At 42.5% G+C, this 14,039-nt stretch overlaps 1 protein-coding gene across 1 annotated transcript in view; it reads right to left on the bottom strand.

Moving 5' to 3' along the window:
• tmem178bb (transmembrane protein 178Bb) overlaps window positions 1–14,039 on the bottom strand; it is a 72,725-nt gene that overhangs the window by 4,733 nt on the left and 53,953 nt on the right. The window lies entirely within an intron of this gene.

Below are 14,039 nucleotides of genomic sequence, written 5' to 3' on the forward strand. Positions count from 1 at the left end.
TGAAAAAGACTGCAGCCCTTTGTACAGCAGCTGCCCTTCAGCAAATATTGGTAGCAGCTCCTCAGCGTCGGCTGTACGTCTACGTTTGTACCTGCACACGCTGAGTGACACGAACTGAACTGTTAACTGGGTCCAGTTTGTATGAAAAAGTAGCCTCTGTTAACAGTAAATATTAAATACGGAGTGTTTAATATCAGAGCCAAGACGGTGAGTGCAGACAGAGTTAAGAGACATGAGAGCAGGCTCTGCCACAAGGACAGCAGTGTGCTCTGCAGGAGGGTAATGACAGTGACCATGGCTGGCTGCAGAGAAAGAAGGAAATACAGAAAGGAGGACAGAGAATGGAGGAAGAGCTTCTAGCGAGACCCTGACTCCACTGCCCCCAAGTAGATTAGAATGTCATGGGTGAGCTGCTCAGCCTGGGGGGAGGGGGGGGTGGGGGAGGAGGAGCGTGGGGGCCAGCAAGGAGGTAGAGGACACGGTGTCGTGGGGGCGACAAAGGTCAAAATATTCGGCCTGAGAGCATAAATGAAGAACAGCAAAAGGCTAACCTCCAGTCATGCAGTGGATGCCCCTTCATCTGTGTAACAACAAGTTCGTAACCCCTTCTTAGCCAGCACAAACTGCAAAGGGCATCTTATGTTATGTGTCATCAGGCAGTAAACAACTAAAGCAGGCACACTAGAAGCTGAGGTCATAGTCCCCACTGTAAGTTTAAAACAGACCTTTAAAATCCACTGTTCATATTTATAGAAGACAAAATGCTGCCTTCAGTTTCATATATGTGATGCCCTAACTTTAATGGTGTAATCAGCAACACCTACAGCTCAAAAAGAAAGATGTGGTAATGTACATGGTTTTGGTATGAACACATGAGGTGAGCCATTAAAAAAGAGAAGAAGTACAGTTACTCTCACACTGTCAGCTTGGAATCCGTCACCAGACAATAAAATAAAAAGACACATGAATGGGTGGATGGGCCTTGAAGCAAAAGCAACATCTTTTGTGGTAGTATAAAATATTTCTCAACACGAAGACAGTGAGATAACTGTGCAGCAGGTGTGAAGGGGTTAAGCTGCAGGTTCTGAGAGGCTCTGTGACAGTGATAGATAAAACAAGAGTCACAACTGGCTGTAACTGTATAGAGAATATATGAGAAAATGCTGCAAAAGGATGTTGATGTGTTAAAATGCATGCATCCCACTGTGAGCACTGGAAGAACTGGATGACGGGAAGTCTGTTTATAATAATAATAATAATGCATTGGTCTTATATTGTGCTTTTCTGCTCTGTTGGGCAGGCACTCAAAGCGCTTACATTGAGATGCATTATTCTTTCACACCACATTCACACAGTGGCAGTGGTGAGCTACCAGTGGTAGCCACAGCTCCCCAGGGGGAGACTGACGGAGACGTGGCTGCCAAGGTGCGCCTACGGCCTCTCCGACCACTGCCGATCCATTCATACGCATTCATACACCAGTGAGTGCAGTGGAGGCAATGCGGGTAAAGTGCCTTGCCCAAGGACACACAACAATGACTAGGGAGGAGCTGGGGTCGAACCGCCGACCTTCCGGTTATTGGACAACCCTGCTCACCACTGAACCACTGCTGCTGTTTGACATTCAAATGTTGCAGTGAGAAGCGCAGCCTTGGTTATTCGGAGACATTTACCTTTTACTGCAATCAAATGTTTGTCTTAAAGGTGAAGTTGTCTCACTTTTCTCACTAAAGGTCTTTAAGATACATTATTTGACTGAGTTTAAATATTCACAACATCCTATGAAACCCCCTATGAAGATGTATGCCAGTGGATGATGATACAGGAAATGACTGCTTGTTTCTTTCATAGTGTAGACAATACAGTTGCTGGTCTGTCAATCAAAAATCGTCACTGTCCAGTGGCATGCTCATCCCTAAGCACGGTTGAGAAAGCAGGCACGGTTCTGATGTCATCCTGCTGTGTTATACCTCCCTTGTTCAGATTTTACTTAAGTTGTCACCTGACTGTGTCTTCAGTACAGTAATATTTTCAGTGGTTCACACTTATATATCATGTATATATATCATATATATATATCATGACAAGGCTGTCCCTTTTCAAAGACCCCTCAAATACAGTCCTCTGACCTTTATAGTAATGCATGAATATGAAACTGGTGGTCTGATATTGTAGTACCTACATTTGTTTGTAATTTGTTTTTTTTTCTGCAATAATATATGTTGAGAATATGGGCTGGTTACAATTGCTGATATAAATAAATGTTTATTGCATTAATTGTGGAGAAATATTTGATTTGGTAAGTGTTACTACACAAGTGTTTGTGTACTCTGCGTGTATTAGGTAGCTACCTTGTCAATTTGTCATTAGTCAATCAGATATGAGTATCCTATCCTACTGAGTTTTAGGGTGGGCGGACAAAAGGAAAAGTGAAAAAAAATATATATAGCAGTGTGGGTGGACATGTATCATATATCCTGTAGTTCTCTTTCTGTGGGCCTACATAGAAGAGGTTTGAGAGGTATGTAAATGTTGGAAAATCTGCCCTCAGCATGTTCTATGTCAAGAATCACATTCAGAGGGTCACTGTGGGACTCCACAAATTTAATCATTGAAGAGGACAAATATAGAACCAAATCCCTTGTGATGGACCCTAGAAGGACCCCCCTGGGTGTTCTACAGCCGTACATCCCATATATTATAGTATTCCTCTTGGCAACCAGACAAGAAAAACCAACATGCAAATCAGATAGTTAACTTCATGCTCACAGGCTATGCTTCTGATGAGTTAAAGTAATAGGACGAGGTTGTTTAACTGCTGTAAAACTCAGCAATTCCAACACAACCATCCTACACACTAAATCCAGCAGATTCCACTTTCTCATTTCTTGTTTAAACGTTCAGTCCAACTTTTGGGGGAGATTAAGACGGTAATTCTGTCAGTTGCTTTAGCTCACACTCAACACCACAGATTTGCCTTGGAACCATGCAGGTCATTCAGCTTCAGCTGAGTAATTTAGACCTGAGGAAATACAAGTATGCTCTGTTGGTGCAAGCTCTTTAAGATTTTCCTCTACTGCTATCTAAACAGATGCTTCTGGTAGTCGCTAAATGTGCTGAATCCCCTTGTTTTTAATGAGGGGATTGCACCTCTGGCTCTGGACACAAAAGAAAAAGAAACAGTAAAACTCTCCAACGAGCACCAACCATGTGTGGAGCAAGCCTTTAGGGGGAAAAGCAGCCAGTTAGATACTGAAACAACCTCACCGACCTCAACTGGTACATCGACATTTCCATTTTGGAACACAAGAGTTAAATGGCACCCTGCCCAGACCCTACTACGAACTATATACCGTAGTAGACATGGAACATAGCCAGGGAATGTGAGTAAAACTGGGACAGACGACAGAGACAGACATGTGGTATATATCATTCTCCCCTGAAGATAAATGCCTGCTAATGAATTCATTACTGATGTGTCCAATAATACAACATAGAGGTGCTTTTGTATGAATGAAGTTAACCGAAGTTATGAATCACACTGGAGGCGGCTGGTGTGGAAAACACACTTCTCTCATCAGAGACCAGGGTTTCTCCGGCAAGTTTACACAATAAAAGCCCTTTGGTCTAGTTAAAAAAAAAAGACTTTTCAGCTTCTTTTACTCCTGCGCTCTCACTACATCCACTAGAAAAATATAATTTTTTAAAATACTGCTGTGCTATACATTGTCACTCAAAGTTAAGAGGAGCTGGGACTTGCAATGTCAAAACTGTGGACAACAGAAGGGGGAAAAATTGTCCACTAACACTAGTTTTCAATGTCATCTCCAGTGATGCCTTGCTTTCTTTTCATCACCTTTCTAATGTAATCTATAAAGAATAAGCCATGCAATAGTGCTATAGTGTAATATTGTAACCTGGTATCAACAAGCACTTAGGGAAAAACACACTCAAAATGAGGCTTGATACACCCAAAAACTGCAGGATATGGATACAGGCCCTTAAGTTTCAGGATTAATGAAGCTGAGGTACCCATTGGAATGCACCAGGAGAATCATTCTCAGGACTAGCTCAATTTCAGGCCACATACAACCACAGAATTAGGTCTACTGCATATGACTGAGCTGCTGAGAAATCTATGTCACTTGTCATTGAATACCTGCCGGTGGTGACAGGTTTTGGAGGGTAGAAGGACCTGTGGAGGAGTCAGAGCACTTGAACGTGCTATGACAGAGAAGAAACACTTGGCTCATTCCACGGGGAGTTGTTCAACACTGAAAAACAGAAGAGGAGTCTATTTCTACTGTAAGATGCACAGAGCTTACAAGGCCTCTGACGCACACACACACACACACACACACACACACACCTTTCGCTTCAAGTACAAAGTAGAGCGGCATGCTGGCTCAAACTAAAGCACTTGCCCACTGCTACAAAGACCAAGGGAACCTTTTGGCTTGACTCAACCTTTGGAAGTCCCTCGGGTAGGAGGGACTGTCATTCATGCCTCAGCAACAACAACCTCTCACAGAGCGTCTGCTCTAACAGCACCGTTGACTTGGACAGCAATTCTAAACAAAGTGCGGCAGCTGAACAGTGACTCTACCACTAAAAGTCAGAGAACACAACAGAGAAAGAGGTAAAGCAAGCTGCTGGTTCAGTCTGACAGCACCACAGTACATCCCATTGTCAACTGACGGCAGCCAACCTGTTGAATCTGCATACACGTTATCTGCTGTTTCTGGGTGACTGAGCATTGTCAGGTTTGAGGTGGATACTTCACTGAGAGAACTGTTAAAATGCTGATGCACAGTTTGATGCATGTCTCTGCTGCTGTCAGCCTGTCTGTCTGTCTTGGTCTGTGGATCCTGTATCTGTCCTCACAAGCAGCAGACATGGCACTGAGGCCTGTGTACTGGCTGGAGCTGTCAGACGTCATACATTACCCATACTTTTAACTACATTTATCCTCCCGGGAAGTTTGAAAATTATGAGTGGCAAGGCTTACGCTGATGCACATATGATGATCTTGTGTATGAGCAGTGTATCCAGCACTCTAGTCATCTGAACATTTTTGTTGCTGTTCGTGGAGGAATTACTCACAGGGCCCTCCCACAGTCTGATGAAACTCCTTCGAAGCTGCAGCTGTGTGCTGTAACTATCGTTAATTAACTAGCATGTTAGCTTCCAGCTAGCAATGAACTTTACTTACTGATCTAACAGTAACAGCGCAACAGACACCGTACCTATAGAATGTGCACATGTTCAGTAGTCTGTCATCCATGTTGCTTTAACCAAAGTGACCATATTTACAGGTGTGTAAGGTCCAGCCCTTACCCCTCACTCCTGTCCAAATATGGCCACTTCTCCCTCCACAAACACTAAGAGTCAACAGCAAGATTGGCCAGAGGCTTCAAGTAACCTTGAGCAGTCTACGAGAACAATACCAATCCTAACTGGGCGAATGGAAAAATAAAAGACTGTGAAAAATAAAAGGCACATTTGATCAGACCAATCACCATCTTTAAGCATTCACACAAAAGCTTTCCTTGAATCCTCCTGATTGCTGATGCGGCACTGTGAATAACTGTGGCTTATAACCGCGCTCATTTGTTTACTGTATCAGCATATGACAGGCTGCTGTCTGTCTGTCTGCTTAATAAGTTCCATTGTTCAGCCCTGTGCTACAATTCCCTTTTAATTACATTCTCTGCTCCAGGACCAATGGCCCGATGAAACATTGTTTCATGAAAAGGAAATGGCTTTTTAGTGCCTGTGTGGAAATGTTATTTTATTTTCTTGGGCAGATAGACAGAGAGGAACACGTCCCAAAGATTGTCTGTTAATCTGTAGCCTTGGATACTCCTCCACAAATCAGACCGCACTTTTCTATAATTCTTAAACAGTCAACTCGAGTAGGTTGTAGTACTCGCACATACACCTAGTGGGTTATCTAATTCAGCTAAAATGAATCAAATTAACCAGTTAAGCTATTGAAGTTTAGTCCAGGGCAGCATGGTGGTACAGGGGCTAATGCTGTCACCTCATTGTAATTCTTCCCTTTATAAATTCTTGTCTTTATTACGAAATAGAAAGGAGTGATATAAATTAACCCTAAACAGGTCTGTAGGGCCACTGATAGAGAAACATAACAAATCTAAGCGTTGTTCACACACTTTGCCTCCTACACTAAACTGACTCTTCTCCTGAGACAACAAAACAAAGGCTTTTGTTTTCTGTGTTCTTTCTTTCTGCCAATAGCAAAGAAGAATTACACGGAGCATGCGCACAAAACCCATCCCACCATTGTTGTTGTCTGTCGGAGTGAGTGCATGCGGGTTAGGGGAGGTGTGGGACTGGTTCTTTTCACTCTAGGACCTGGTTTTAAAAAATTGGCATCTTCTGACTTCCAAAATGCTGGATCCATGTGGATGAACCGCTGATACAATTAAAAAAACCTTCATGGCTGCACCTAAGCTTGTCTCCTTGTGGACAAGGCCTAAGTCCCGTGCTCCCCTTTGTCTTGGGACTTGACCTTACACAGACGAGCTTAGGCTTAGCTTATTCTTTTCTGTTTTTTGGCGTGTCTCTGTGTAATGCTAAAGCGCCACTAACAGGCCTGGCATATATACTACAACCTATTTTCATGTGGATACATGTGGGCACACACATTTATTGAAACGTTATGGAAATAAGAGACGTCTCCGTGTGAATGTAGCCTTGGTCAGTTCGCATTCTCTCCAGTGTTTCCTGCCCAGGCTTCTAGTGCAAGTCTGCATTTGGGCGTAGTAATCTGCCTGTTTACCTAATGGTTAATGTCTTCTCTACATGTATCAAATTGACGCGTCGAGGATGCAGCTCCAAAACAAAACCAGCAGCGTGTAGCCACACTTCTGATATGCACTGCTACGCGTCTGGTGTGAATATTCTCTTGACTAAAATGAAAGGGTTTCACAGTGGCTGTAGCTACACTTATGTTAATGCTTCTGTTACGTGGCCAGTGTAAATCTGGGGTAAGTCATTGGGGTCGTATCTGAGTCATTATCACTGCACTTGTAGCCAGAGTGCCGAGTTTCATGTGTTTTTTTTTTGGATCAGAGAGTGACTAAACATTTTTGTTAGTAGAGGAGGTTTTTGCTGCTGTAAGCATGTGGTCCTGTCACACAGGCTGCCTCCAGCCACAGCTCATTGGGGAGGAGGAATAGAGCTTAATTTCATTACCCCATGTCAACTGCCACTGGGGAGAAAACAATGGAGTGGGAAAATCAAATTATGCAAGATAGCAGGAAGAGGGGAGACGAGAGTGTGATGGGGATGAGTTGGCAGCACAGTGCTTGTCTTTAAACATATGTGCTATTTGCTGAAGAGGCTCTCGCAATTAGCCCTGTGGCTTCATGGCATCATAGAGAAGCCTTGTGCTTTTTCTTCCGGGGTGGGGGGCCATATGGGTCATTTCATGGTATGTCAGTCAGAGGCAGTATGAGTACCCTGGCAGGTTGAGTCAGGGGCCCCAGGGAATTGGAGGAACGCACACAGAGGGAGGGGTAGATAGAGGACGGATGGGGAATTATCACTGACAGACGTCTCTTGGAGAACATTGGACACATGGGTCCCCGTGGAGCTGCCGGTCAGAGTTGGATGCTTGAACCATGGGAGGCAAGATGACACTCTGGTTCCTTAGGTTCAAACAGAGGCCCATAGTGGGACCAACGGCTGTCAATCACCTCTCTCTGTGAGCCTTGTACTGAGCATAGATAGTGACAGGATAGCTGAAATATAGGAGTTGTAGTACAGTGTCATGCTCTTATGCCTGCCCATAAATATCTCCATGGCAACAGCTCCCTTCTACATTGTGAGGTATCTGCTTCCTCTAATGTGGACAAGGCATTTATGTCACCCAGAAAACCCAGAGGTTATGGATAAATAACCATTGATCACACTGGAAAGTTAGGGTTAGCAACTAGCCACAATGTCATTGCACAATAACAGTACTGTGTTGACTAAGGTAGTAGGGAGGTATCTTTTTAACCCTTTGTGTATTTAAGTCGCGCACTCCCCCTTTGGTAGAAGGTTTTCTTATTCTTAATCTTAATCTTAACACTTCCTGTCCTCAACAGCAGGGTGAAAAATGAGATGTAAGCCTGTTGTTAGACCAGGACTAGTCACCATAGTAGCTCAAAATATTGGAAGAAGATGGGTCTGTTTTGACCCAATTAACAATCTTCACCAAAACATAGTAGTTGCAAACGCAGTGTAGTTTTAATGACAATAAGCACCTTAATAAAAAAAAGAAGCAGCCAGTTACTAAGGTGGAAGTCTGGAGCATACTAACAACCACCATCCTCCATTCTAGCTGCATTTACAGCCACTTTCTGTGCCATCATGGCCATCCTGCAATAACATGACTATCTGTAATTTCTTGTGTGAATGAATATTGACAGAAAAAAGGAATTTATGTATGTGTATGGAAGTGTTGTCCAAACATTTGATAAATATGAGTAAAAAAAGAAAGCTGCTGGCAGAGAGAAAGGGAATATTGTCCAATAAGACTGACTCTATATTTCTCTGCTAATACACGACATGATGCTTTTTTTTCTGAGAGGGCGTGGAGCTCAAAGAGGTCTGGATGCTGTAGAAGGCAGAGGCAGCCAATAACAGCACGGCGTCATTAAAGCCTTGGTTTTGCATGATGCTCTTAATAGCTGTTGTGTGTCCCTGTGACAGGCCACTCCTGGCACTGCTGATAATAAACGGGACTCGACTGACTCAGTATTTTTTTTTTTGACAGAAGATTTTCTTAATCTTTCCAGGACCAGTGCCAACTTGTTAAGTGAGCGAGACTCCACAATGGTTCCATAAAAGCTGCCCGAATGATGCAAAAGCAGGACAGGAAAGCAAAGAGAGTGAAGGCGAGTGGTGATGAGAACACTGAGGGTGAGATAGTAAAAGCTCTCAGCCATTAATATCTGCGGTTCTGGATGCCGTGAGAATGGAAATGAGAGTGTTGTTCGTTTAGAGGGGATGTGCAGCTTGAGAGCTGAGATGGGGGGGGGGGGGGGGGGGTTGGGGGGAGAAAGGGCGAATGACATTTTGATTCTGGTTAGCTCACACATTTCTCCGCTCATTTCAATAGATTAATGCGTCACATTACAGATGGTGAAACCGAGTAAAATGATTCTATGTTCCAGTGTCATAATTGTGAAATGTCATGAGTATGAATGATGCACATTTTTTTAATGATCATTGCGTAATTTGCTAATTCTTTAGGAAAAGAATTTTCTCTGAGCGTGTGCCGTGCTACTCTACAAGCTTACTTCCTGCTTCTCTGGTTTCATAAGGCTATTGGACAGACAGAGGATACTGGTATAATTTACAGTCAGCAATGTGTGTCCTTCACCCTGATGTCAAGCTAATCTTTTAGGTGTAAAAATACTTATGTAAGAGATGAACACATATCTATCCATCTGTTCCTCCACCTATCCATCCATTTGTCTATTACCCATCAATTCACCCATCCATTCATCCCTTATCTCATAATGTGTCCATACATACACTATCGATCCATCAGTCCATATGTTATCAATCCACCCACCATCCGTGCCAGAGTTGCATGTTTTAAGAAACACTGAATCAGTCAAATTAAAATGTCTTTATAATAATAGTGTTGAATGAGATGCCATAAAATCAAGAATACATGTACAGAAAGAAGGGTCCTGCCACTGTGGAGAAGTGCTTTGAGAAAGGGCTGGACTTGTGTTCAGTTCAGCGGCTCAGAGTCAGAGAATTCTGAATGCACTATTCTCATTGGCTATAGATTTTATTTCGATGACAGCTTGTCTCAAACTTTGCTGCTGGGCAGGTAAAGTGGCTCTCTGTGGATTCAGTAAAAAAAGAAAAAGTGGTGGTGAGTTTATATCCTTTATATATATATATATATATATATATATATATATATATATATATAGCAGCAGCATATATAACAGCAGTTGATTTGATAGGAACTGTGTGCAGCAATTCACAATGCGCTTAGGCTCAGTCATGGTGCATGTTTGAAAAATGTTGCTTTGTGTTTACAGAGGCATTGATGCTATGTGTTATAGCTCACTGTGCTTTTTGAGAATGCTTATGTCAGGAATATAGGTGTAGGTCAGGTAACATGGAGAGTGAAATATAAATATGGATGAAACAGTATTTGGCAAGACAACCTGTCTGTTCCAGGCTGGCTAAGATATATATTTCTCTCCATACATCATAATCAAATGCATATTCAGGTAACCTGAAGTCAAGCCTTCACCTGTCTAACGCTTTATATTTCAGCATCCAGCAGCTTTTCTTTTGTCAGCATCTGAGGGAGAAGTGTTTTAATTCTCACCAGTAAGAGAGAGAGAGAGACAGAGAGAGAGAATAGGGAGACGACCTTGGTTCCTCAGACTGTGGAGCAGCCCTACTGCCCACGTGCACCGATGAGATAAGCAGCAGCGTTGAGAAGCCAACTCAACACAACCCTAACGCCACACGGCTTTAAAGCTGGACACACAACAATGGGATAAGCAGCACTTACCAGTGGTGGAAAGTAAAAAAGTATTTACACTTCGTTACTGTACTTAAGTAAAAATAATAGTGCATACTTTATACTTTTACTTCATTACATTTTGCAGCTATTATCTGTACTTTCTACTGCACTACATTTCTACAGTGTGTGTAGTTGTTACATTTGATGAACACAGTGCTGGACTGATGTGAGGTCAGACTGCATGGAGATGGTGTCATGCTGCCAGCTGTGTTTTTATAATGAGCCACAATCGTGATGCCGGTGCTCTTGCTCAGTTAGCTAACTAGTTAGCTACTGTCTGCTAACACAGGTCCATCCATTAATGTCTGATTAACATTATTAATCATAACATTAATCTCAGCAGGAATACTTACACAGTAAGCATGCTGAATGCCTGTTTTTTATTAGCCTTTTATTAGCCTTTTATTAGCCTCTCTGTTCACTTGATGCCCACAGCCTGCCTCATGACACACAGACCTGTCCATCGCTGGTTCTGGACTGAAAATGTAAATTAACTACACATTGTCCATTTTAATTTTAAGATCATTTCTTTGATCATTTTAACCTGTTCAGATACTTTGCAATGGAAAATAATAATATATATTTGGTGCGTGAGTACTTTTACTTTTAATACTTTAAGTACATTTAAAAGTAAGTACTTAAGACTTTTACTTAAGTAGGATTGTTGATGTAGCACTTCTATTTTTACTTGAGTATATATTTTGCTGGTTATTTGTACTTTTACTTAAGTACCAAGCTTCAGTACTTCCTCCACCACTGGCACTCACACAGAAACGCGGGCTTATGTAATGCTTCCATTCAACATGTGTACACCCACACGCTTCCTATCTGCCCTATATAACTGGCTTATTTTAGGCCGACTTTAATTACATTTGGATGTTAGTGACTAATGGGGCTTCTGAGGAAGTAGCAACAGTATGTACGCTAGAAATATTTAATGCAGTCGACGCATTGTTTGTTCATCCGGCTGACATTGGAACAAATAGGCTGTGTGTCCAGGACTCCATAAGAATGTTACATACTAGGATCAGGAAGAACCTGTTTTACAGTGGATGTTTGGTGAGATTCTGTTTCTCTGTCTGCGCATAGACAAATAATTTGTTCATGCCAGAGACTGTAAGTAAATATGGACAAGCCTCCATGCTGTTATTATGTTTCCCAGTGTCCACAAACCCCTGGTTAATCCAAATACAGGCATGTGTAAGAGATGGAGTAAACGTGCAGCTAGTTTAGGATCTGAGGTGGCACCTGTCATTTGCAGGTGCCACCATGAACATAGGAATTATCTATATAAATACCAGAACTGTCTATTAAATATCTATTTTTGCCGTATATTTGGAGATCTGTGGGGATAACTCACTTTTTTTTAGCCTAGGCTTCATTAGTTAAGCCACACAGTGTATATGAAGACATCCGGAAATGTACGTCTTACACCTTTAGCGATGGACATAGTGTAAATGGGTAATTGGGAGCCAGGATCGTCACGCATTGGGTCGTGGTTACCATGGTTATGAGTTCCATGTCATTCCAAGCATCTATATGTGATGAGTTCACAAGTTCGGGTGAGACCACCCGTGTCTCTTTGGCAACCTGTGAGAGGTAATCATCACTACATGACAAGTGGGTTTTCATCCTGCTGGTAAAACTGAGTAAAAGAAGTCAGAGACACATCATCATACAAATGGGATTCGGGCATCAGTTAATTGCGTATGCATGCATTTCATTGCATGTGTACAAAGAATATTAGAAAGATGCATGAAAGCCTCGCCCACTAGCAGCAGCCTACACGCCTGAATAAATCCTCTTAACAGGAGACTGAAGACAAACTCTATGAAAATCTGCCCTTCAGGCTCTCTACATATGATAGCTCTTCACAAGGTGGGGAGGCAGCACTGGATTATGTTAACATCACACGCCAAGTTGTAAGAGAGCACAGCAAAGACTCTATATTGTTTCACACTGTCAAAACAGAGCCACGACAATGGTTGGGATGAAGCCCATGGGCTCACACTACACACATCATCTAACAAGTTTAGTCCATACTGCATGAGAAGCAGCATCTGTGGCTAACTTTGAGCTAATTACAGTAAACTAGTAAGCATAGCAGTGCGCTGTGAAATCTTATGTGGCAGTTGGTCAAAGTAGGCTAAGCTCCTTCTCTCTTCTTTTTTCTTCATTCTTTCAGTCAGGGTAAATGACTTGAGGATTTCTGGGCTGGTGGATACAGAAGCTCTGTGATGTGACTAACCGGATTAACGGTTAGCTAGGAATTCATAAGAAAAAAAAAGCAGTGCGGACTCATCATCCTCCTGCCACATGCAGCATTAAACGTTTGAAAAAAAAGCACACTCGCACTCACAATGACACACAGCTTTACCATCTATGGCAAAAAAACACACATCAGTGCTGCATTATTACTGGAAATTGAAGAAAACATGTTAATATGTTTAGCACAAATCGTGTAAATCTGTGATGACGGTGAACCTTGAGGACAGTCACATTGTGCAGCTGACAGATCTGTCTACCAACCTCATGAGTAAAATACACAAAGACGTCAATATTTCTAGGCCACTGAGATGACTTGAGTAGCTTAAATATCCTAGCCACTTAGTTGGATGTCAAAACCTTACAAAGCCCCGTCTGAGTAAAAAAGTCTGGAGAAAAGTTAGACTTCATCCACTCTCCTTGTGTGTCAGCCTTTGTGCACCTGGTTAAGGTGAATATTATCTGAATGTGCTGGTGATGTGAGAGGATGTGCTAGAATTATCTTAAGCAGATATCTCCGCCAGTGTCCTACTTTAAATACTGTATATTATTAAAATTTCCTCAAGGCCTTTAATACCAATTTTATGCTTCTTTTTTATTCTTCTGCTTGCAGCCTGTGGTCTTTTGTCCTAGAGACTCTCTAGCACACCCACGCAAATGCTCTTAGCATAAAAGAGAGGACAGATGATGTGTCCGATTGCAACATTTAGCCTGTCGCTTGATAATAAAATATGCAGCTTCTAGCCGTGCAGTCGGTGGTGGAGGAGGATGTTTACTGTCCCAGACAGGAACAGCTGAGTGGAGACTAAGGAAGGGTGTCTGGTGTGAAGAGATTTGGTGAGGTGTAGCCTGGCACTGCTTTTGAAGTGCTGCAGCAGACAACCATGAGATGGGACTTTCAGTTTTCCAATTACGCATGGTTCTCTGCAAACTAAAGTCATTTATCTGACGATTTATGCCGCATGGTTGACATTTTTCTTTGCGTGTTTCATGGCATGTCATGTAACACATCTATCCATCCATCCATCATCCGAACCTGCTTTGTCCTGCAGTGCAGGGTCACGGGGTCATGCAAGTTATATGTCAAATTTTGCATGCAATTTTGATCCAACATGGAAAATCCTTTGGTATACCTCCAACAGTGACAATACCAGCCCCTATAAAGACACCAGCCCCTAGGAGTCACCAATCCAGGAACCTC

Source organism: Parambassis ranga, chromosome 2 (genome assembly GCF_900634625.1).
Source record: "Parambassis ranga chromosome 2, fParRan2.1, whole genome shotgun sequence".
NCBI classification, from domain to species: Eukaryota; Metazoa; Chordata; class Actinopteri; family Ambassidae; genus Parambassis; species Parambassis ranga.